General features: G+C 37.7%; 1 long non-coding RNA gene across 1 annotated transcript; it reads right to left on the bottom strand.

The window, feature by feature from the left end:
* Positions 1-511: 511 nt before the first annotated feature.
* Positions 512-26,443, bottom strand: LOC307107842. Its single transcript, XR_013814261.1, has 3 exons — positions 26,288-26,443; positions 2,344-2,492; positions 512-647 (listed from the first exon to the last, which is right to left on the bottom strand). It is a non-coding gene; the product is annotated as an uncharacterized lncRNA (long non-coding RNA).
* Positions 26,444-26,962: the final 519 nt, after the last annotated feature.

Below are 26,962 nucleotides of genomic sequence, written 5' to 3'. Positions count from 1 at the left end.
TGATCTATTCATCATAAGCAAAACAGTTCAATTTTCTAACAGATACCTTTGATTGTGCAGTATCCTGTTGATGACAGTCACTGTTCTTGAAAGACTTAGACATGGTCAATCAAGATCAACTATAAAGACCTGAACTCATTCAAGGACAACAGTGAAACAATTATTCAATGCAAAGTTAAAGGCAATAAAACACATTGGTCATAACACAGTTATTTATAAAATAGTTATTTATAAAATATTTAAAACTATTTGCAAAATAGTTTATGCTGTATATCAAATTTTTTCCCCATGAAACAATACTTTATGCAGAATAAACCAGGATGTGGTGCCAAAATTTGAGCCTTGAGAAGTGGCTGAGTTTGGAGATCTGGGGAAAATGACACGTGGAGTGAGACGTCCCGGATAGATAGGCAGAGACGAAGGAGGTCGGTGTCGGGGAGCCAAGAAAAAAGGTTCTTACTTGGAAAATGAACAGAGAAAACCTGCATCTCCAGAAGAAGATTAGAAAGCTCCGAGGAAGTAAAGAATCATCAAGTGCATGGAATGGAATTGCGATTTATTCACATCTTCACTCAGGTTTGAAAAGAAAATCTAGCCTTTCCATATCTCTGTCACAACAGGTCATCTTGATGATATATACCTAAAACCTGGGAGATAAAAGGAGAAAAGTCTAAAACTTGATCTCACACAAAAGCTAAATCCACGAACACATGAATCTTTGGCAAAAATGAGCGAGATTGTAGAGGCTCTCTTGTTCATCCTTTTCAGAAATGGTTTTTGCAGTTTTGGGGCACGTGATTGATTTGATCTCACAGAGGCTGTGGGCAGGGGTCGCCTCTGGAAACTCTCTGAACTCTGTGGAGAGTGCTGGCCTGGGCTGCCTCCTGGGCCAATAGAAGGATACCCAGAGCATCTGAGCAGTGTTCAGGCATCTGCTGTGCCAGCGCGAGCTGGGGAACTCAGGGTCTGAGCACCCTGGACTTGGTCAGGGCACAGTCATCTTCCTGCTGACTCAGCCCCACAGTAACCTTCAGCATTAGATTACACAGCTACTGAGCCTTGACTTCTGAGCTCCATGGAGCAGCCCTCAGCCTAACTCTCAACTTTCTTCCACAAGTCCCCCTTAGGAAAGACAGGCACTTAGAGGTCTTATTTGTGACACCCAGGGAGCAGATGTAGAAGAAAGCCAAACTCAGATGTTCTCTCTGCCTAATCACTCTTCAGCACCACACTCATCTGCTATGTTGGGCCCAGGTTGATAGGAGACTTTTGAGAGCATGTCATCCTGTCCCCAGGAGAACTTCAGCCTGGAAAGGGGAGACGTAGACATGATTTCTTTCTGGATTCCTCTACCTTCCCCTCTCTTTCTCTTCCCATCAACCCTTGGAACCAAAAGGGTAAGACTTTCCTTCTTCCTCTTTCTTTCTGACTAGAAACTTTTTTTTTTTTTTTTTTTGCAAAACTCTATGATCAATCTTGCTAGGCCAGTTTCTAAAAGTGTTCAAAGGAAAAATATAGGCATTTAGAAAATCATTTCGAAGTCTAGCTTTCAATCCAGTGTCTGCCTGCTTATTGCCTTTGGGAATACTAGTATCTTTCTTTTTTCTTTGCCTTTCTACTGCAAATCTCCTAATTTCCCCTAAATTCACAAGTGTGTCTAAGGAAACAACCATTCATCAGGAAATGAAAAAAATCATAAGCACATTACATTTCTCAAAATATTATATCCATTATAGTCTCATACAATGCTAGTCTTTCTCTAATAGTACTTCTGTGCTTTATGATATTTTTCTTAAGAGAAAACGGAAGTTTGTTTGATTTCTAAACTTTTAATGCCCTTTCCTTTTTTAATTCTTTATATTTTAGAGCAGTTTTAGGTTTATAAAAAATTAAAAATAAGTACAGAGATTTCCCATATAACACCTCTGCCTCCACGTATGCACAACCCCACGCCCCCTTATCAACCTCATACCTCATTCTCTAGAATGGTACTTTTTTTTTTTTAACTGAGGCTAAACCTATATTAACACATCATAACCACCCAAAGTTCATAGTTTACATTAAAATTCACTCTTGGTATTGTACATTCTATGGGTTTAGACAAATGTATAATGATATACATCATCATTATAATAAAGTATTTTCCTCGCCTTTTCATTATTTTCTCCATGCTTATATTTATTTATTTCTTCCTGGGTAACTAACTTCTTAGTTTTCTGATGCTGTAAAAACACAATGTTTACTTTTACTTACTAAGTTGTTCATATTAATTTCTGCATCTTAAAGATAAAAACTAACTGGGTTTATGAAACTTTTGTACCATATATACTAGCATTTACATACCTCTTTGAGCTCCATTGTGTTTATGTATTTTCTTTATGGCACTTTAGTTCACAATGGTGATTTTAATTCAAATATTTGCCTTCCAAGATGCTGGTTCCACCATGTATAATTCATATCATACCCTTTTATAGAACACTGCCTGGTGTTATCTGCAAAATTAAAGAGGATGTCTTTCATTTTCCTAAGAGTATTTGATTATATTTGACTTCTGAGCTCCATTGAGTTTTTTTTTATATATATAGTGAGAAAAACGTTAGGAATGTTTATAGTAATGTATCTTTCATTTTTTTCTGAACTCATTTTAGTAATTGGTAGTTCCACTCCAGTTGTTTTTAAACACTTAAACTACAGCTATATTTTTGGCAGGGGAAAAAATTTAAATTTGAGGTTAAACACTGCAAACTTCAGAGTCAGTGAACCAAAAATTCAACTGTGTGACTTAATCATTTAAAAAGTGATAGACGCTGTTTTGACTACAAGTACTAGTCATATCAGTGGGAAAGGACTTTGGACTAGAAGATAGAGACATAAACTCATTGTAATTTCTCTGCCTCTTCCTTGACGGTTTTTATCAGATTACCATGTAGAGCAACTTGCCATTCTGTGGTTACTCACCTCTAAAATCGTAAATGTCGAGAAATACCAGATATCACCTTGGACTCCAAAGTGTGATTGTTTTGGGGGTATGTGGTTTCATACCCAAGTGAATCATTCTGCCAAGAACCTTGAGAATGTCAATCTAGTCTAGACATTTCAATCTTAATAACTGATACACCAGCCGTGGCAGAAGATTATATATCTTTAGAAAGAGGATGTGGGTGTAAAATAGTACAAGTATTATATACTTAAATCCACGAGACCTTGACTAGTCATTTCCTCTGCTAAGCCTTTTCATTCCTACCATTTTCATTATCACTTTTATCAATAACTGTTCATCAAGTGACTGCATATCTTTTAATATAATCTCTGCCTGTCCTATTTGTATTTCCAGCATGTACTGTGATGCCTATTTTAGTAGCTCCAGTAAAACTCTATTATTGAATGAATAATTACTTCAAAGGACTTACAGGAAAGCCATTGTAAATGCTTTCTTATACTTTTATCCAACTCCTCTTTTCCTCAGTCTTTTCTCTAATTCCTAATGGCTTCTTGGAATTTGTCACTGATTTTCACAATATTCTCCTACTTTATCAACTGGCAGATATGACAATAGCTATAAATAATAATATAAATGTTATTGTTATTTTTTAACTAGGAAAATCAAGTTTAATTGCAAGATATTACTTAACTTTGGGGGAATATCTGGGAATATCAGTCAATTTAGCATAAATAAATTTGCTAGAGATGGTCATAGCAATTAAAATAAAAGTTTCGAAAACTGGATGATAATATTACCCCATGCTACTTTTTGAAGCTACAGTCTTCAGAAGGTTTTGAGAGTTTGGAATCAGCTGGTAAATACAATTTGAATCCAATAGAATCTCATGAAATATTTAGATGAACATGATATAAAAGGATATATACCACTACAAAAAATTAAATGTATGCATTTTTTTCTCTTTAGTGAGAAAGGGGATCATTCTCTGTGCAATAAGAATAGCAAATTCTTTTAGGGTCACCAAGGGTAGCATCCCGTAGAAAGATAGATATAATGGGAGGTTCCTCTTTGCCTGGGAGAGAATTATGTGAGTATCTTTTGGGTTTTGAGAATTGAAAAGACAAACTGCCTATGGCTTTAGCTAAACCAAATTCAGGGCTGCTATTTATGTGATATGGCCATATCGGTTGTGAAATTATAAATATTTCTGTTAGTGACTGTATGGCTGCTTCCTGCTTTATTTGCCCTGTTTCTTTTCCTGGAAACAGTAACCCTCCTTACAATCAAGCCACGAACTAGAGCATGCCCAGTGGCCTCCAGAAACCTTCTTCAGTTCTAGGGCTTGCTTTAGTTTTGATTCACGTAGGCCCACACAATGTCACCTGCTGAGGGATTTTGAGTGTAGGTCTGCCAAGCAAAATGGGGTAGAATCCCCTTCATGGCAAACCTGAATGAGTGTTTGTGCCAGCACCTAAGATAACAGGCAGAGCAAAGGACCCAGCCCCTGGCCACTATGCCAATGTCCACACCTCAGATACAGTTTTGCCCATTTCAACTCTAGTACTCCACCAGAGGGATGCCATTACCACCCAGTTACTCAGACATAACTACCAGTATGTTTTGAAAATACCTGTCCCCACAAAGCCACAGCTTATGCCCATGGCTTTGGTCTACAACATACATATCCCCACAGCTTAAGCTCTACACTTCACACCCACGAAGGTACAGGGAGTAGAAAGATCTTCTATTTCAATGGTTGAGGTGACTTTGGAAAACATTCTACAATGCATAATATTGGGGATACATCTGTCCCATTCAAGAGTGTGGAGTGCTGATAACCTGGCCCACAACTTGCTAAGGCCAACCTTTACTGTCCCACCAGAGCATCTCTGTAGCAGACTGGGCATCAAGACAGGAACAAGCTAGTCCAGACTGCACCATGAAACACACAAAAGCCCCAAAGACTATGGACAAGTGAAACATTATTTCTTCCTGAACTCAACTAACATAAAATACTAAAAAATGATAAAATAAACATGCTCTTATTTGAGAGAAACTCCCCCCCCCCGCCTTCTTTAACATTTTATCAGCTTTCCTTTTGATGAAAAATCTCAAGAACATGTTGCCTTTTTTTTTTTCTTCTGGTCCAGTTTTTCACTCTAATGCCTATGTCTTCTTGATTCTTTGCTCCTTATTTTTAACCAACCATTGTAGACAGTACAATGGTCTCCCAAAACTGTCCATGCTCTAATTCCTGGAAACTGTGAACATACTGTGTTACATGGCAGAAGGGAATTAGGTTGCAGATGGAATTAAGGTTGTTCACCAGCTGAATTAAAGATAGGAAGATTATTTTGGATTCTTGGTAGGCTCCATCTAATTCCCGTCCTTAGCAGAGAACCTTTCCTGGCTGTGGTCAGAGAGAGAGAGATGATGATGGAATAATGGTCAGAAAGATGCTACTCAAAAAAGATTTGACTCACCATTGCTGGCTTTAATGGTGGAAGGAGTGGGCCATGAACCAAACAATCTAAGCAACCTCTAAAAGCTGGAAAGGGCAAGGGGATAAATCCTTCCCTTGAAAGCAGGGATGGGAAACATTGGGCCTGTGGGCCATATGAGGCCCAAGAAATTATTTGGTCTGACCCTGCCATGGAATTAGAGGTGAGTTAATTAAATGTTTGACCAAATATAGCGGGCTAATATTTAAGTTGATAATTTTGTATGGCCCGCAAATGATGTTATAAATATCCAAATGGTCCTTGGCAGAAAAAAGGTTCCCCACCCCTGCTAGAAAGGAACGCAGCCCTGCTGACACCTTGATTTTTAGTCCAGTGAAACCCATGTTGAACTTCTAACCTATAGAACTATAAGATGAAATTTGTATAGTTTAAGCCATTAAAGTTTGGTAATTTGATACACTCAGCTATAGAAAACTAACATACTAACACTCTTCCCCTCAAAAAACCCCAAAACTAAATAAGAGAAGTTTATGATAATGACACAGCTCTCTTGGGGCACAATTTCTGGAGCCAATAAAACAAAACAAAACAAAACAAAAAAACTCCCCCTCAATTCCCTTTCAGTTTGAGAGATTTTTGCTTCATTGTTGGTCTCAGTCTGGGCTCTCACTAACAAATTTTTCTGAAGTTATTAAGAAAACCATCAGGGTGAGACATACTTTAAGACACAACAGAGAACTATGAGGCCCTTGGATGCGCTACAAGTCATAGTGTGAGGTTAATGTTCCTGAAAGAGAAATTCACACTTTTCTTGTCCAGTTCCAGTTCTCAACATCTATCAGTTGGGATTTCCCCATCACTAGTGAAACTCATCTTAGGCCTTACTAGAAGCCCATCGGCTGCGAGGCCTGGCTGCCACTGCTGACCACCTTGGAGGATCACCTGTACAGGGGTCCACCCCACAGAGCAGGGCTTACTTCAGCAGGGCTCTGGTGCCCACTGAATCTGCCCCTTGAGTGTGTCCCTGGTGGAGGTGGTTGGTGTTTTGGGGTGGTCTAAAGCTGTCCATCTGGTGTGCTGGCTCGGGGGTCTCCCAGAGGTGCAGGCCAAGGTCAGCTGCTGCCTCTCCCCTGCCCCACAGTCCCTATGAGCTAGTTACAGAGGGATCATGCTTATGTGACAGGGAAGCTGTCAGGGTCAAATGAGAAGAACGGTGAAAGCACATATTAAGCTATAAATGAGCATCTGTGTGAAAGTTGTTATAAATATGGCCATTTGCATCCCACATTAGATATTTAACTCTTATAGGTAACTACTCCTATAGGTAATAACTGACTTATTACTACTTTTCTGATATTATGGCTAATAATAATGCTATTTACAAGAATCCTAGGAGCTACATGATAGGTGAAACATATTTAAAAAAATCAGTGACTGCTTGGAAGAAATTTTCATACCTTTTAACCTTCATAAAATCCATAATGCATGAAGTTTTTAAGATGCATTTTTTTTAACCAAAGGGGGTGAAATGAAGGAAAATGGAAAGAAGGAGGAAGAGAAAAAGAAGAGAGAAGCTTCCTCTGTTCATTCTTAAATACGTACATCTTTGAATTTTGTATTGTGGATACCCTTTTGTTCTTTACAGGTGATAGTGTCTGAGAAGAAAAAGGATCAGGGAACATAGATTTTGAAAGCTAAAAGTTTTCTTTAATCATCCACTTCAAGCTCTTTACTTTACAGTTGAAGAAACTGAGACACAGAGATGAGACAGGAATAGCATAGCAATTTAAAATCTGATATCGGCAGATGAACTTTTTGCTAAAGGATTTGCAGTTATCTTCGGATATATTGTTCTTCTAGAAAATCATACACTGCTGCTTCTGTTTCTTATAATGGTATCTTTATTTCCTAGGGAGTCTCTCCAATGTGACAGGAAGTGCTTTTCCGAGAGCTATGAATAATAGCCTCTATGCTTTGACAGGCACTGTAACTACAATGCAGGGAACAATACCCCAGTTCCCTAGTGGAGTTAATGAGCCTCCCAAGGCTACTAATTTGCTATGATGGAGTAGTTCAGAATTCAGGAAGATTAGATTCTTCTTTATTATATCAGTGCTCCTTTATTTTGTTAACCTAATGCCCCTAACATTTCCTGCTATTATACTTCTTTCCTTCCTTCTTTTCCCTATGTCCTTAAATGACTCCTATATGTTTTACCAGCTTTACCTCTCACCCCTTAATTTGCTTTTTTGGCTGTTTTCCATAAGCCAATATTCCGAGTGTCAGGGACTTCTCTGCTAGACAGATTCAAATGTCTTTTCTTAATTTTCTCCTGGATTTCTTTGTCATTAAATTAAACAGGTTTGGCTATTGCCCTCCTTTCATCACTTAAATTCTATAATCCTAAACAACAAACATCCTGACCACCCCTCCAATTACACGTCATCCTTCCGTCCCTTTCCTGCTCACTGGTTTTCTCACTCTTCTCTTTCAACACATTTATCGATGGTGATGGCCTGAATCATCACATCCGTGTTGATGATCCCCAAATCTTGGTGCCTAGTCCCGATCTCTAATGAATATTGTAATTTATAATTTCAGTTGTTCTTCTCTTAGATCTCCTGCCATATCCTAATTTAACATATCTAAAACTAAAATCATCATCCCCTTTCCAATACACCATTAAAAAAATAAAACTACAAATTTCTAAATTTTTGCACTTCAAACATATAGTTAATTTTGCTCCTACTTTAAAAACGTATTTGAAGAACTGTGAATAATTTTATTATTTTTTTCTGAGTTTTCTTAGCAAATGCCTTTATTTATGTACATGCTGTCATCAGATATAGAATGTGTCCATCCATCCAACAACCCACCATCATCCCCTGGCTAATTTTCCTCCAGACAAACCTACGTGTAAGTGGTTTGTACAAACAACCTTCATTGCCAGGTTTTACTGGATTAAGTATACGAAGTCTTCTTGAGTATGTCAAGTATATATGGTAGCATTGCTAATCTTCACCTGCTGTTAACCTGACTTTATTCTAAATTAAGCACCACACACCCAACATTTCTGTTACAAAGGCTGAGAACAGTAATAGTGGGAGACCAGCCTATCCTTTGTTCTTAGTTGGGTTGGGAACCACTCAGTTAGGAATGAAAAACATGGAGAAAAATGTCCCCTCATAATGCTAGTTTATTTAATAGTTTTCTGATACCAAAGTCATCCTCACTCATGAGAACTATCCCTATATATAAAAGCCTAAGCGACTGAATGACCAAACAACCGAATGACCGTTTGACCAGTCTCTATGACATGCTCTGTCCACCAGGGGGCAGACACTCAATGCAGGAGCTGCCCCCTGGTGGTCAGTGCACTCCCACTGCAGAAGTGCCACTCAGCTGACTGACAGGTGCCAGACACCAGGCTCACGGCTGGCGAGTGCAGCTGCGGCGGTGCTAGGCTATCCCGCTTCCATGGCAGCGAGCTACTGAGTGGGAACAGTGGGGATCAGGCCAAAACTGGCAGTCTGACATGCCCCCAGGGGTCCCAGATCCCAAGAGGGTGCAGGTCAGGCTGAGGGACCCCACGGGTGCATGAATCCGTGCCCGGGCCTCTAGTTAATTCATAATATCTAGTTGTCATTTCTAGATTTTGCTAAAGAGTTGCTTCCCTTTATGTGTACAGCTTCCAACAACATAGCATTTGGCTGCTCTACTCAGAGAAGCTAGTTTCTGTGCCAAATGTATGCATCGTTCTGTGGAATTTATAACTGCAATCTTTTTTTTTAAGAGCCAAGTATGGGTAATCATCTCAGGGGATAGGTTTCTATATTGTAACCCTAGAAAAATGTTAGTAATCTATTATTTTTTTTCTATAGATTTTAAATCCTATTGTTTCATAAGCACATTGGTTCTTCAACTTATGGATTCATTCATCTGAGAAATATTGAGCTACTACTATGAGATGCCAGGTCCTTTGGTGCTGAGAATAAAATGTTAACCATGATAGACACAGACTCTGTCTTCATAGAGTGAGTAGTATCATGATGAGGGAAGTACTGAGTTCTGTGGGAGCATATGATATTAATATTACCATCTCAATTCAACCCACTACCTGTTGGCAGTGAGATCGAAATAAAGTTGCTTAACCTCTCGAAGACTCATTTCCTCATATGTAAAATTGTGGCCAATAATAATAATACCTGCTTCACAGATTTGTTATGAGGATTAAATTTTCTAAAAAGGACTCAGGACAGTGCTTAACACATAATAAGCACCCAATAAATGTTAACTGCAATAATAAAATAACATGAATTTTATGTTACAGCATCATTTTACTGTGTTCATTTTCATTTCAACAACCTCAAATTATTTTTTTTCTTATTTCTCAACAGCAGTAATTTTTACTTCTGACTCAGTGCTAATAAATCTTCAAAATGACCCTTTATTAAATTCCTCAGGCATTCTTTTACTCAACAAATATTTATTGGGTGCCCACTCTACACCAGACCCTGTGTCAGACACTAATAATTGAATAGGATTCTTGCCCTGAGGGAGCATATAGTCTCCTCAGACAGATGGGCATTGAACAGATCATCCATGAAGAAGTGTAGGATGACAAACTGTCTCAACACGTGCATAAAAACATTGAAATATAAAAGATCATGGTTTTTTACTAGAGGAAAGGCAACGAAGATTCAAGCTATGAAACTGAAAAAAACTCATTCCAATATCATGCAAATGTTATGCTTCCTTCAGGAATCCCAGATCCTAAAACAAGCAGAGAAAAGTTAACCTTAAAACCCCAGAATACTGTGTTTCCAATTACGTTCTGCCTCCTTGCCCTCAGGTAACTGACAAAAATACTATTTATTACAATTTAAAAATGGGGTATGTCATACATTGGCATTTCAAATAGGGTCATATTCTTTAGAATGATACTTACGCTAAACACTGTTTATTAGAAATGCACTACTCTATTTCAATCTAACACGGTAATCTGCAGCATGCATGTTTGTTTATTTTGCCAGTGAAGAAAAGTAGGTACATTGAGGAATATGCTGATGCGTTATTTAATTTGTTCCTAGGCACTAGTGCAAAGTCCTTAAGGATGTGGACGGTGGAATCTATCGTAGTTGTAAGACCTGAGCTGATTATTTAAATTTTTAGTGCCCAGTGTCTTCATTACTAAAGTGTGATTAATAACAGTATCTTTCTCAAATGGTTACAATAGAATATGGCACATACTGAGAACCCAATAATACTAATGATTAAATGTTAGTTACAGGCTCCGGCTAAGTTTAAATAGAGGAAAATGAACTATTTGAGACCACATAGGGTGTGATTTAGAGTGACCAACTTGCCTGACATGGGTCTTTCAGTGCTCACGGGACAGTCCCAGACAAACAGCATAGTTGGTTACACTAAGTCTAAATTCACATATATAGTAGACCCACAGGGACCGTGCCCTGGTTACATGACACCACTAATCTGGCACAGGGATGACTACTATCTAAATCACATGGACCAATGATGAAGGTGGTGATGAATCAAGAATCATGATAAATCTAATTTGGAGTACCTAAGGTTCTTGAAGTTTTGTTCTTGAATTTTGAATTGGAATTTTGAATTGTTCTTTAGTGTTTTTCATGGCCCACAATGAAATGCATGGGTCCTCAAGCACATCTGAACTAGTCACAGGGGAGATCTGCCTTTTGAGACTTGTTAAGTATGTAGCCCTCTGATTCGATTCTACTTCTTAAAAAATAGATGAAAAAGAACAGAATTTAGCTCTCATTGTTTAACAGGTCCTTAAACAACAATAACTTGAAGAGAGAAAAGTTGAGGTGAGAGAAGAACCACTAGCATGATCCTTAGCTAGTGCTAAGAGCAATAGCATCAGAATAGGTAGAACAATAGAATGAGGAACAGTGCTAACATCAATGCCTAAATTCTAGCATTCTTGTTTATTTTCTCTGTATTTATTTCTTATTCTTCTCTTGGAAGGTCTGCATATTATCCAAGTGTTTTTTCATCTCATAAATCTTGAACCTGTTATGTTCAAGCAAATGTCTAGCAAATGTTAGGTTCTCACCAAAATAAAATGTTGAATTGAATATCCGTTAAGGTTGATGAGATTTTAAAAAAAATATCCTATTTTTTATACTTTCAATTCAGTACCTATTGCAAAATTACAGATCTGTTTAAAGGAATTGGAAAGTTCCAGGGTTAGCTGTCACACAGATGAACTTTCAGGTTGAAGTTTATTGGCTCTAACATCATAGGCACCCTTTACAGATCTAGCTTTGAGACGTGACATTGCCAGTTTCCTGAGCTCATGCTTTGCTATGGACACAGTTATTGCCAATTGTTGTAATGTTGATCAAGGCAGCTACTGTATTTAGCAACTGTTCCAGTAAATCATTCTCCAGCTGTCTGGGAGTCACAGCCCATAGTCTCAAATAGATATATCTGTCATCAGTTTTATTAGCTTCAGGTTATATGTGTCATCTGTTGGTTTGAGGTGGAATAACTAGTATGGGCAAATGTTTTTCTCAAAATGTATTTTTTAAAAGACACACGCTTCCCAATTTGTTTTTGTTTTACAAATGTCGAATTTAGAAACAATTTTGTATTTTAACTATATAATCCATCACATTCTTTTTATTTTGGATCCCAGAGTCTAACTGAGACTATCAGAGCTGTGTAGAGGCCTGTGTGCCCTGTATCATTCCCTAGCTGCCCCCTGAGCATGTGCTCTGTGGAAAGCTGCTATGGAGGCTGGACGAGCCTCGAACTGTTGGGGAAACTGCTAGATGAATCAATGGGAGAACATGGCTTTACCTCTGCAGCAAAACAGCTTGCAAACTCTCTTCCTTCCTAACCCCTTCCCTAATTTTGTTTTGGGACACCCCAAGGGTATACGGAGTTTGTATCTACAGAGGAGACAGTCCCAGAAATGCTACCTTTCATCGGTTTAGGGCAGAGAAGCAAGGAATAAAGGGTGGGGTTCCCCTGTACTTCACCATGTTGAGAAACATGGATCAAAAGATGTTATGTATTGTCATGTAACTCATTTTTTAGAAGAACTTATTTTATTTTCAAGCTCTAAACTAGTTGCTCCCTGTTCTCCTGTAACACATGTTCCCGCCACAAGGCTTGAATGTAATCATAGGTTTACTGATCTTTCTCCATTCCTAGATAAGTCCCTTGAGAAGAGGAGCTGTTAGTTTTTCTAAGCATCAGTGATGGTAGTGCAGTGGCAGGTATTCAATAAATTTTTATATAATGAATAATATTTCATCTTTATCTGCTCAGGAGATTGATCATCTGTGTATAGAGGAAACCACAACAGAATATACCTTTAATATGGCCATTTTCCTTACACACATATATACTTTAAATAATATTATGTAAATGCTCCACAAAATGAGAATTTGAAAAAAAATTATTCACACTTATTATATTATTTTCACAAAGTTTGCCTTTAACGCTTAGACAAGCTGATACAAATCTGAAGGGAAAATTAGTTGTTATAAGGGGATGTGAGTAAGGTGATATTTCCTAACTTGGTATAAGAGTTGTATTGTGCAAGAAATAACACTTCAGAAATGTCAAAATAAAAAATTATAGGAGTGATATGATATGAGAGATTTCAAGAAACTGTTTTAAAAGAAGATGAAGTGGATTAAAAAACTGTGGTACATCTATGCAATGGAATACTATGCTGCAGTAAAAAAGAAGGAATTCTTACCATTTGCAACAGCATGGATGGACCTGGAGAGCATTATGCTAAGTGAAATAAGGCAGTCAGAGAAAGATAAATATCACATGATCTCACTCATTTGTGGAATGTAATGAACAACATAAACTGATGAACTGATCTAGAGACAGAGAAGCATCAATCAGACCATCAAACCTCAGAGGGAGGGTGGGGGTAAGGGGAAGAGATCAACCAAAGGACTTGTATGCATGCATATAAGCCTAACCAATGGACACAGACACCAGGAGGGTGAGGGCATGAGTGGGGGGTGTGGGGGGCCAATGGGGGGATAAGGACACATATGTAATGCCTTAATCAATAAAGAAAAAAAGAAAAAAGAAGATGAAAATGATTAATATTGGAGGGAGGGTGCAACACAATTCAATGGGGGAAAGGATAATCTTTTCAACAAAGGGCCTGGGATACCTGGATGTCCAGATTCAAAAGAATGCAGTTGGACCCTTACCACACATCATGCACAAAATTAACTTGAAGTGGATCGAATACATAAATGTAATAACTAAAACTATAAAATTCTTACAAGAAAATATAGGCCAAATCTTTATGACTTTGGATTTGGCAATGGCTTCTTAGATATGACACCAAAAGCACAAACAGCAAAAGAAAAAAGTAGACCAATTGGACTTCAACAAAATTAAAAGCTTTTGTTCATCAAAGGACACTATTAAGAAAGACCCACAGAGTGGAAGAGAATATTTGCAAATCATGTATCTGATAAGAGTTGAGTACTCAAAATATATAAAGAACTCTTAATACAACAACAAACATGGGCAAAGGATTTGAATAGAATTTCTCTGAAGATATACAAATAGCCAATAAACACATGAAAAGATACTGAACATCATTATTCATTAAGGAAATGAAAATCAAAACCACAATTAAATATCCCTTTATACCCTCAGATGGCTATGGTAAAAAGAACAACAATAATGTGTTGGCAAGGGTATGGAGAAGTTGGAACCCTCATACACTGCTGATGGGAATGTAAAATGGTATAGTCCATTGTAAAGCATAGTTAGCATAGACCCATCAATTTTACTTCTAGATATAGACCCAAGAGAAATGAAAACATGTGTCCACACAAAAACTTGTACATGAATGTTCATAGTAGCATTGTTCAAATTAGCCAAAAAATTAAAACAATCCATCTGTCCATCAACTGATGAGTGGAATGAAATACTGATAAATGCTACAACGTAGATGAAAACATTACACTAAATAAAAGAAATTAACCCCATTCCATTTATATGAAATGGCCAGAATAAACAGATCTTCAGAGGGAGAAAGTAGATGAATGGTTTTGTAAGAGCTGGCAAGAGGGGGAATGGAGATTGACTGCTAATGAATATAAGGGTTCTTTTCGGGGTGCTGAAAATGTTCTGGAATTAGATAGTATTGATGGTTTCATAACCTTGTGAATACACTAAAAACCACTCAATTATAGGCTTTTAAGTGGTGAATTCTATTTCAAGTTTTTAAAAAGGCACCTGTTTCACAGGGTTGTAAGACTAAATGAAAGTATGTAAAATGCACAGGGCTATTATTCAATAAATACTAATTTTCATTTTTTATAAAAATGGATTGAATGAGAAATATAGATTTTATTCATTTTTGAAAATTAAAAATAATTGCAGTTTATATAAGCTATATGGAAAGTAAATGCAAATGTGCTAAAACTTTTTTTAATCAAAAGCCATCTACAGAGCTTATGTGCCAATGGTAAGACAAATGCCCACTTTATCAACATTTTCCTGATTGGTGCATTTTGTGTTACATGAGTGCATTGAGCTGTTTGTGCCTCTTAAAAATATCTCCATAATAGTCTAGCCAGTTTGACTCAGTGGATAGAGCATCAGCCCACAGACTGAAGGGTCCCAGGGTTTGATTCCGGTCAAGGGCATGTATCTCAGCTGCAGACTCAATCCCGCCGGGGTGCGTGTGGGAGGCAACCAATAGATGTGTCTCTCACATCAATGTTTCTCTCTGTGTGTCTCTCCCTCTCCCTCCCACTGTCTAAAAATCAATGGGAAAATATCCTCAGGTGAGGATTGACAAGACAAACAAACAAACAAAAATCTCCACAATAGCAAACTCAGGTGATTGGCCTGGAGAAGGACACCGCACCCCATCCAACTACTGTATTACCATTATGATTAATATTTCGGTTGCTCCATCTCACAATAGATATTATTAAAAATACAATGCAATTGCAATAATTATGTCATGGTTTCATGTTATCATGAATAGAGTCACTGCCTGTACCAAAAAAAAAAAAGTTTTAAGTTATTAGGCAAATCATGGGTGCAATATGTAGTGGTGAGCATTTAATTTTTAACAGTAGCAACACAACTTGTAAAAGTCACATTATGTCATAAGAGGTGTAGCAACTAATTGTTTATGGTTCTGCATTCCTGAAAAATGCACTTGCTGTGTGAAATGTTTAACCTGTCCTGGCCCAAAGGAGAGTGTAATATTAATTTTGTTTTGATGGCAAGTTGATTCTATACAAAAATTGGTAAGAAACATAGTTCCTGTGTCATCTCATCAATGTTATAACGAAATGACATTGAACGAAACATCATTCAAGGACCTGCTGTATAGTATACAATGTTTTTATTCTTTAAATTACTTTTCTAAAATCAACAAAACCAATTAAGTTCATGATACACAAAAGTATACTAGACATTTCCACAAGTTTTTTTGTTAGATCTCAAAATCCCTAAAACAAGCATGTCAAACTCAAAGGCTAACACGGGCCTAATAAACAAGGTTTAAGTTTATGTGGGCCGCAAAAAAACAAAAGCTTCAATTTTCATAGAAATGTAGGTTCATTTTGATAGACATGCTGAGTACAAAGGGCTGAAATAAGTGAGTAATCCTTAACATAAAATAATAGAACATTTTAATAAAAATTAATATTTTTTCTTGAACATTAACTTACCAGACACTGAATAATGCACAAATTAATAAGCGTAACGCAAAATAAACCTATTTTTCTTGTTCTTTGAAAGCGAAATATTTCCTGTTGTGCACACCAAACAAGTCAGTACGAGACTAATGAGGTGGCAATCGGCTGCTAAAATATTCCCTGCTAGTATTAGTGGAGAGAAATGGTGCGCCTGCGCGTAAGGGAAATGAATGCAACACAATTATAGTAATCAGTCAGTAGCAAATGTTGTAGTTCGTTATTAATAATTATGTATAACAGGATATTATACAAATTAAGTTATGAAATTTTTATGAAAACATTTCTTACATACCGTTATATTGGCTGGGCCCACAAAAAATATTTGTTGTGGGCCGCATGCAGCCTGCGGGCTGTGAGTTTGACATGCTTGCCTTAAAACATAAGAAATGAGGTTTAAAGGTCCTGCTAGTTTTCCATCCAGACCCCCTTTACCAGCTGCTACACCCCGCTGCACCCATCCCCCTGAAGCGCTGAGTATTGGCTGCGTGGCTCACGGCTTCCCCTCCTCAACATTTTCCTGTGTCCTGTGGAAGCCAGATCCTCCCTCCTGGCCACCCTCACAGCAGCCAGACTTCTTGCCTCTGTGATTCAGTTCATGCTCCCGAGTGACCATGGACCAGGCTGAAGGTGGGTCCGGCTGCAGCTAGACTCCTGTTTAGCTCCTCGTCCTGTCCTCTCCTACTTCTCACATCCCTTCTCCTGGGAGCACTCTCTCTGTGAAAGCCCTTAGGAATGTGATCTAAGACAGGATCAAAAATAGTTTTCCCCTTGCAAATATTTTAGGAATAATAATTCCTTATGAAATATCATTTTAAGAAATATACCTAGCATGTCCTTTTGGTTTGAAGTAATTTTGTTAGATTTTAAGATGTGAACTGGAATCATAGAAAATCTGAATCAGAACTAAATATGCCAGTGGAGATTTTAAGAAATCAAATTAACTTTCCCTGTATTCATTGCTTTCAGATCTTGCCCAGGTTTCCTCTGACCTTCTCAAGCCTTGTTGGCTGGGGTAATGCCTACTCTTCAGGGATCAGCTTGTCCCTTCAGAACCCCTGAGTTTAGATTAGGTGTCCTCTGTATGTGCTTTCAGAGTACCTTGTACATAACCCTCAGACTCATTATATTCCATGGTGATTTCCTGCTCACTCCCCTCAACCTGCGTACGTACCCTGTAGGTTTTCTGGATGTGAGGTAAGGATGATGTCTTCTTTATGCTGTTTCCACTACTCAGTATTTATTTGTTGCAAGGATGCACCCTATATGACTATCGAATGTATATTATACTGTGCCATTAGTGAAATGATCTGGCTTCAGCATGCAAACTAAATTACATAGTTCATCTTGAATGACAAGTAATATACCAAACTTGTTATTGCCATCTGCAAAAAGGGACATTGTAGCTGAGAAAACCTATGAGTGATCGAACCAACAATTAAACATAACATGAGTGTAAGTTTTAGGATATTTAACTTCAACAATAAAATGTTCAATATTAATTCAACTCAATTCAACACATTTTGATTAAGTACTTAATATTTCATCAGCATGTTCTTCAATTTCATGGGAAATATGGATTATTAATGAAAAATTACAAATAATATAAAACATGTTAATACGAAGAACCTATGGCACAAGCAAGTACTTTTTGGGATTGATGGGTTCAATTGGAGTAAGTAGAGAATAGGTTTTACAATTAAACATGATGATGAAGAGGGAAGTAAGAATTTGACATATCCAGGAAATCATAAGAAAATTAGTATGGCCCTGGAGGGTGGTTCAATTGGTTGGAGCATTGTCCTGTATGCCAAAAGGTTGCAAGTTCGATTCCTGGTCAGGGCACATGTGTAAGGCAACTGATGGATATTCTCTCTCACATAGATGTCTCTCTCTCTCTCTCTCTCTCTCTCTCTCTCTCTCTCTCTCTCTCTCTCTCTCTCTCTCTCTGTCTTTCCCTTCCTCTCTAAGTGGTCTGATTGAAGTGGAGGCATGTTTTGTGGAATGGGAAAGATACAATTAGAAAGTAAAGTTAAATTACTTGATGGAGTATCTTATGATAGCTATTTCAAATTGATTTAATGGACAAGGAGCAATTAGAGGTTCTTGAGAAGGGAAGTGGCATATGTATTCAGAACAAAGAAAAAAGTATTTTCAGAACAAAACTTGTGGTAGCATTTCAGATGGGATGGGGAAATTTGAGGTAAGTCTGAAAATTAGGAACTATTATATTAAGGTTAGAATTGGCCTATAAAGAAATTATAGATGAAATTATGAAAGTAGGGTTTATTTATATATGTGCAAGTAAATAAATAAGCTTTTATCCACAGACCACTAGAAAATTCGATCTCGTTTATTCTGTCCAATATTTAAAATTATGTTAGAAAGTAATGGGGACTCAGTGTAAATCTCTTGTTTCCTGAATTCTCCTCCCCGGGAGAACTAAAAGGTGTTTATCATAATTGAGGCTCAAATGAATTTAAGTCCTAAGGGCCCAAAACTATATATATATAAAAAAAAAACCTCTCAAGGAAGAAAAGCCAGTGGAACGAGTTCTTTTAGGAGAAGCAGAACAGGACTCGGTACAAGTCGAAAGGGCACAGAAGATGATACAAACATAAATGGAGACAGTCAGGAGCCAGGCTGAAACCAGAGAGCAGTGAAGCCTCGTCAGAAATAACTGATCTGAAGAGCTTTGGCTCCCTAACGGGGGTTGGGCATGTGGGCGGGTTTAAAGGCAAAAAGTCTCTGCGCTCCACAGATCTTACAAGTGTTTTGGAAAAAAAAAAAAGACAAAAGGTGATTACAAAGGATTGTTTTATTCCTTTAGAAAGTATGAGCTCAGAGAACACGGAGCAAAATTTTTCCAAATCTGCTCAAAATCTTGACAGACATGGAGTTATGTTCATCTGTCCATTTCCTTATAGAATTTGCCTTAATGCTTCTAATTATTGCCATTATAAAAAATGTAATATTAAGAAAATATAAAATTGAAGTGACAACTATTCATTTTAATTACAAGAAAGGTATCGCCCTGCTGGTGTATCTCAGTGGTTGAGTGTCCACCCATGAACCCAGAGGTCACGGGTTTGATTCCTGATCAGGGCACATGCCCACCCAGGCTGTGGGCTCAATCCCCTGTAGGTGATGTGCAGGAGGCAGCTGATTGATGATGTTTCTCTCTCATCAGTGTTTCTATCTCTCTATCCCTCTCCCTTCCTCTCTCTCTAAAAATCAATAGAAACATATTTTTTAAAAGTATCATTGTTAAACTCATGGACACTTTGGGGAACGAGATTTGGAATATCTAGATACCTATTGAATATGCAATTCTTTTTCTGAGTTATTAGCCCAACAGAACCAATACATACTTCACAAATGTGTTTAGACCAATATTATCTGAATAAAATTAGTGACAGGAAAATACCATGAGGCGATTTTGATAACTGCTTGTATCAGGAATGCCCACCTTTCAAAAAAGAGGAAACAATATTAAATATACTTAGCTAGCTGGCTTTGGTCTTCTTAGTTTTATTCACACCTGGGAGGTGTGGATAAAATTTGCACATGTGTGTCACCTAGGGTCCAGTAAGGAAATAGAATAAGCTCCAGGTACTTTAAGTAGACCGAAGGTTAATAGAGAGAATTAAAAGCTTAAAAAATAATGGGAAAGGCAGAGATATTGAGGCTCTAGGGTGAGTGCCGAGGACAGAACACTGCAGAAATGACCTATTGCGAACTGCTAAGTCAGAAAGGTGAGGAATCCAGAAGTCACTACTGTTGTGTCAAGGGATCCAAAAAAATCCTATCTAATAAAAGAGTAATATGCAGATTGATCATCACTGCAACACACAATATAGCTGCCCCCATGTGGTCAAAGATCCTGCCCCCATGTGGACACAAGATGGCCACCACAAGATGGCCAGCAGGAGAGGGCAGTTGGGAGGCACCCGGCCTGCAAGGGAGGGCAGTTGAGAAAGATCAGGCCTGCAAGGGAGGGCAGTTGAGAGGGACCAGGCCTGCAAGGGAGGGCAGTTGAGAGGGACCAGGCCTGCAAGGGAGGGCAGTTGGAGGTGATCAACCCTGAAGGAGAAGGCAGTTAGGAGTGACCAGGCCGGCAGAGGAGGGAAGTTGGGGGCAAACAGGCTGGCAGTGGAGGGGTTAGGGGGTGATCAGGCTGGCAGGCAGAAGCGGTTAGGGATAACCAGGAAGGCAGGCAGGCAAGCAGTTGGGAGCCAGCAGTCCTGGATTGTGAGAGGGATGTCCCAGATTGGAGAGGGTACAGGCTGGGCTGAGGGACAACCCCCCTCCATGCATGAATTTCATGCACCGGGCTTCTAGTAAATAAATAAAGCCCTGCTGCCACCACAGTAGCCTTTCAAAACCCTTGAAGTTGGATGCTGGAACCTGTCACATAGAACTGGTGTCTTCACAGTCTCACGTATTAGCAGCAAACCATGCAAGCAGCAGGAAGATGACCTCCACTTGACTTCTGCTTTCCCAATCTCAACAAGCGCATCCAATTGGTGGAACCTAATTTGCATCTGCAACTCTAAGAGCACAGGAATCTAGGAAATGCAGTTTTTCGCTTCCCAGCTTCTGCCGTGCAGAAATGTACACTCTATAGAGGAGGACGGTTGCCAGTTGGCCACATCCACCACACTGTCACTCAGAGTCTAGAAATTTCGTATCCAAGGTCATAGAACTAGTGAGTGCTAGAGCAACAAACTTGAATTCCTAGAGGTTGGCCCCTTGCCCAGTGCTCTTTCCACTACATCAGTCTACAGCACTGATTACTCTCGGAAGACATTTGCCAAAGGAGACATATTTTCAAATCTGGTGCTAATTATATTTTTCACTGAACCATTAATTCAGGCATCTGTGAATACTGTTACCTTTTAGTCTTGTGTCAAATCTAGTTCTTCTTCCAAACTCAGACTTAATCTTATTTTACAGTACTTACAGTTAAACCAACACTGCAAGGGTTTAATACCTTTGAGTATTTTTCTCAGCAGGCTTGCTGCTTAATCCATTTAATGTCAGAACAACACAAACCTTCTTATTAAAAGGGGGGAAGGACATTATTAGAGACTGCATTAGTGGCTTTCTTTCTGCTGGATAAAGCCTGCCAATATGGCAACATTTGTACCTTATTATTATTTTAATTTGTGTTTTCTGCTCATCATAAAAAAGGAAAGAGCTGGGATGTCAAATCCTCTTGAATGTTAAACATACTTAAAAGAAAAATAGAAGAATGAAAATTCTCTTAGGGAAATCTTCCTAAGTTTGTACTTTAATATTAAAAATATGGAATATGCAAATAAAATATCTGGACAAATGGTAAATGCTTAATGTATCAGTAATCTCATTATGTCATTTAAATCATAACTTTAATTCCAAATGCTTTTTAAAGATTTTTTGTGAACACAGGTTATATGCAGGATACATTTCTGTTTAGACTTACCAATGATACTACGATACAATTAAAGTTCCATTCATGTTACTATATAAAAATTCACTTTCTGCTAAAGTTAATATTTGACTCTGAGCTGCTCAAGAATCACTAAAAAAAGTCAAAGTTTGCATTAAATCACTCAGATACATTCCATATACAATCTAAAGCACTCTAGCAAGACTCAGATTGGTGTTTTCCTTAATAAGTAAGTGTATGCTGACTCTTTTTGTTTTGTGGTGTGTGTGTTTTTTGTTTTTTTGTTTTGTTTTTGGTGGTGGATGTGGTGGTAGTGGTGGTGACTGGCTTCAAAAGATCACATTAAAACTTGGCATAAATCTGTGTGCTCATAACATCTTAGTTTAAATAAGTAAATATGGGGAAATATATTATCTCACAAATATTTGAAAACCCTAAATTATTTACATTATAAAATAATCTGTTTGGTATTTCTTTCAATGCCCATGTACTCCAAAATAATTATTTAATTTCCATGCTTTTTTTTTTCTTCCAGAAACATATTTACTTTATCTGATTTTTTATTTATAGACTGAGATAATCAGAATGGATTCAACCCAAAGCAGGGACTGAAAGAATGTAAGAAATTGGTCCCAAAACTGGGGATAAATTGAATCCTTCTAACGCATTTCCATCAGGACTCCTTGATCTGTAAAGGCAGATGGGAAGTCAATCTATGTTCAGGCAGGAAAGAGGCTCAAATAAAGTTTAAAGTTTTACAAGGGAAATTCTTCCACCCTGCCTTAGGAGGGAAGGGTGGAGAACAGGACACTCCACCCTCAGCTACATCCCCTTGATTAATTATGTAACCAGATCTCCTTTATCATTATCAACTTACCAATCAGGTAATGGCAGATTTTCCCCAACGCTTTATATAGAGTCTAAGTTAGGAGTGTCCTGAGACCCTTACTTAGTATACTTGTTTTGCATAGCATTGATGTGAACAGATTGAACTGGGGGTGCAAGTGAACATTTTTCCCCAAAGATTTTTTTTAAAGCTACTGTTTTAGCATGTACGATTTACAGTTATAAATCCTGGTTATGGATGCATTATAAAATCTTACCACATGTCAAGGAGTATATGCAAGAAAGTTGATAAAGAAGACATTTCAAATTTACAGTTTTAAGAATAACTAAAAAATACTTGTAAGTATTAGAAACTATTAGCATTTTAGTATATATAACTGACTGGTGACTACAACGAAGTGAATTCTTTGTGGTTAATATAAACCAGCTAGATTTTTGAAATGCACAACTATCTACACATACATTCCTCAGCCCCAGATGCTAAAAAGGAGGGTTTGGGCTTCGAAGTTTGTTTTTAACCTGGAGGAGAGCAGACATTTCATTTGAGTCATCTTTCACTTATCATCCATCTGTTTCCTGGAATCCCAAGGGTTAGAGCAAGTTCTAAAGCTTTATCTTATGTAAGCACTGGGTGATTAATATAGCAGACCTGGCCCCACCTCTCAGTGAAACAGTTATCAGGCTTCAGATAATGATTTTGTCTCTGAATTTTTAAACTTGAGGGTAAATGGCTATTTGTTTTCACTCTTATTGTTTTCTCTTTTTATTGGGAAAAATGTCAACATATGGAAAAGTTGAAAGAATAATACAATAAATACCTCAAAACCCTTCACAATTGTGTATGAATGTATAAATATACGTGTGTGTGTGTGTGTGTGTGTATCTTTTGCTAGACCATTCTTAAGTTACCAGTACCAGGATATTTCACATTTAAATGTTGCAGCATGCATTTCCTGAGAATAAAGATTTTTCTCCTATATGACCACAATATAATTATTACCCCCTAAAATCCTAATACCCAGGCCACAACCTATATCAATTACATCAAGGTCTCTGGAAGGCATCAATATTTTTTAAAGCTCCAAGGTGATTACAATGTACAACAGAGTTAAGCACCACTGTCTACAGTTGTTAAAATTCAAGTTAAACATTTTCAAGAACACATTTTATTTTTCAATGTGCATAAGAATGCACTAGCCTCTTAAAGTTTAACAGATCTAAATTATAGATTTCAAATCAGTGTCACAATAATATACATGCCCTTAAGTTTTTCATATTATGTTAATGTAATTTTCTTCACTGAGGCCACACTGGCCAGGCCAATTTTCTTTTTAAATATTTCTTTAATATAAATGTATTTGAACTTTAGTTTCTTCTTCATCATGATTTAAAATGCATAAAATATGTATTGTTATGTAGATCCTAAATACCTATATATCTAAAGCTAAATGGCTCTTAACAAAAATTTTATACATATATATATTATTTGATAAAATGGTTAATAAATCACTTTACCTTAGCATGTGAAACATAAAGCTTCTTCGTAACATTTCTCATAATTAAATTTCATATCCTATATAATAAGAAAGGAATATGCTAATTATCCATTACGCCCTGAGGTGTAACTACCTTGTAAAGACCAGATCACGGATCTGCAGGAGGGTGGGGTGGAGAGCTACAGGAGGGGGCAGGGCAGCAAACTATAAGGGGGGAATGCGGGGGGAGGAGCTACAGGAGGGCGGCAGTGACCTACTGGTGCACGGATTCATAATAAAGAGGGTCCAGCAAGCAAAAACAAAAATCTCAGCCTAATACATGTTAATATTTTGACAGATTACCTATGTTTTCTCGTGTGTTAAAAACCTTTCTTACAACAAAACATTATCCCTGAGTAAATAAATAAATAAAAATAATTTTGACTAATAACAAATTATTCCTACATTTTATTTATTGTAGTTTCCTTCTCTGTGTTAAGATTAGCATTTGCCTAAAAAACATTCCCAAAATTCATGAATACCTATTAAGTACTTTTTGGGGCTTCTGACTACAATATTGTTATCAAATATCCAAGCAAGGAAAGAAGACATTAAGCTTTAGAATTAGCCCTTAGGTAAGAATATCTGTTCTTTAGGAATTAGAGTCCAAATTAGCATTGTGTAAACTGATAATTTTAAAGAAATGAATCAAACCAGTCATTGTGAGGTAAGTTATATATTTTTGACTGGAAGAGAAGGCACAAGACCTGAATTCTAGGCTATGATGAGTAGGCCACTTATTTCCCTGGGCCTGAGGTATCTCATCTGTTAAATGAAGGGTTTAGCTGTGCCAAACATTCTCAAACTTTTCCAGTTCATGGCACTTTTTGTGTTTCAGTAATTTTTTCATGGTGTGGCATGCTAAAAGAAACACCTATCAGTACTATTCACTAACTAGTTATGACCAAACTTATTATATATGTCTATTCTAACAACTTAGTAGCTTTTTAAAAAAAATAATACACATACATTTTTTGAAAGTTTATTTCATTCTTAACAGGATATCCATGTCTGGTTGGCACTTTACAACTTCTCAGACCCTGGAATTGGATCGGAAACCACTGCTCTCGTTTCCTGTTCTATGATCCTTATGTTTTATAATAATAGCAACTTACAAAAACCCAGCCTCACAAAGGTATGATGTCATCAATGATATGATTTAATGTTGAGGTTCTTTGAACTACCTGGAGCTAATGATTTGCATCGTTTTCAGCAGATATCATTGGGTTGGCTTTGAAAACTTTAAATACCCATGATGATGCCCCTTCGTGTTGGCTGTGGCACCATTGGGGTGCCTCAGTACACACTTTGTAAAGCACAGGGTATGCTCTCTAAAATATCTATAATAATAAAAGCATAATATGCTAATTAGACTGGATGCCCTTCCCGACAAAGCTGTATCGGACAGGGGCCGAGGCAGAGGCTGCGGCGGCGGTGGGGAGGGGGTGCACCTTGCACTAATTTCATGCATGGGGCCTCTAGTTAACTATAATTATAATGTGTGAATCTAATATGTAAAAGAATATGAGTGAAATACTATTAGATCATTCTGAGGGCCTGGGGTAAGGAGCTGCAGGATTGAAGAGGAGATAAAAATTGTGATAAATGTTCTAATTGCATGGAATACCATTTCCTCCCCACTTTACTTAAAAAAAATAAAATGCCTACCCATGCCTCAGAATTCTGCCCAAGCTTGTTCAGGCCAAACTCCACTAACCAAGTCAAATTCACCTGTTATATTCTCAGAGTACTCATTTTCTAGCACTTATCACAGTTACAATTATGCATTCATTTGCATAACTACTTAATTCTTGTGTCTCCCATTGCAATGTAAGCTCTAAGAGGGTAGGAATATGTCTGATACTACCATTGTTTCAGTGTTTGTGGGCTTGCTAATCCATAAACAGTGAACTCCCCTGTATGCACTGTCTTCTTTGGGAGATTGCTCCATCTTTTGCCTTAAATTTAAAGCTGGCTCTCTCTGAGGCTATCATTGTCCTAACATTTGGGAAGTTCTCCCAAATGGTGCCTAATTATTTTCTCTCATCACACATCCACGATACAGTGTTGCTGTCCGCCTAGTTCCCTGCTACCACTCCCAGATCCCTTTTACTTTATAGTTTGTAAAGTTAAAATATAAAACAAACCCATCAACCATAAAACACACCTGTTTCTTTGTAGCTCATGCGATAATACCCCCATCACAACAACTTCATCTTTCTGATCCTAAATTACCAGCCTGCTACATTTCACCCACCACCCTCCTTATCTCCAGCTTCTGGACAGCAATGCTCCTCAAACTTTATATACATTTGACTCACCTGGGAGATCTTGTTAAAGTGAGACTCTGACTTGGTAAGGCCATCCAGAGAAGTTGTGGACCGCTTTGAAGAGTGAAGCAGTAGATGACCTATTTCTGCTTTACGTAACCTACTGAAGTCCTAATTTCCTGTTTGTGCTTTGGCACCAGTCCCTCCTGTTTTTATGTATATCTTGTCCCTTTACTGCTCCTTGTCTTTCTTACACAGCAAACCTCAATTTCTCTCCTGTCTCTCAACTGCTTAAGTACATCACCCATTTAAAAAAAAAAAAAAAAAATTAACTCTTTACGCCCCCTAGCTACCATCTTAGGTCTCTCTCTTTCACAGCCAACGTTTTCAAGAGAAATTGTGTTTGCCAACATCATTTCATCTCTAATTCGATCTGAATTGCAGGTCCATTAGCCCACCAACATAGTCACAAAAGTCACCAATGACTCCATGTTGAAAAGTCAAAAATATATTTTCATTTCGCATTTTATTGGAACCTCTCAACAGCATTCAATACTGTTAACCACTCCTGACATTTCTCTGTCTTGTCCTCTATGACACAGTAGCCCCTTATTCTCCTGTTACCAATCTAGCAACTCTTTCTTGTTGGTTTTGCAGGACCATCATCTCCTAAACACCGATTAGATATAACATATGAACGTTCTTTGGGGCCCAGTCCTTCTTTTC

Source organism: Cnephaeus nilssonii (assembly GCF_951640355.1).
Source record: "Cnephaeus nilssonii genome assembly, chromosome: 12".
In the NCBI taxonomy this organism is placed as follows: domain Eukaryota; kingdom Metazoa; phylum Chordata; class Mammalia; order Chiroptera; family Vespertilionidae; genus Cnephaeus; species Cnephaeus nilssonii.
Note: the sequence above shows the minus strand (reverse complement) of the source record. Positions and strands in the feature narration are given on the sequence as shown.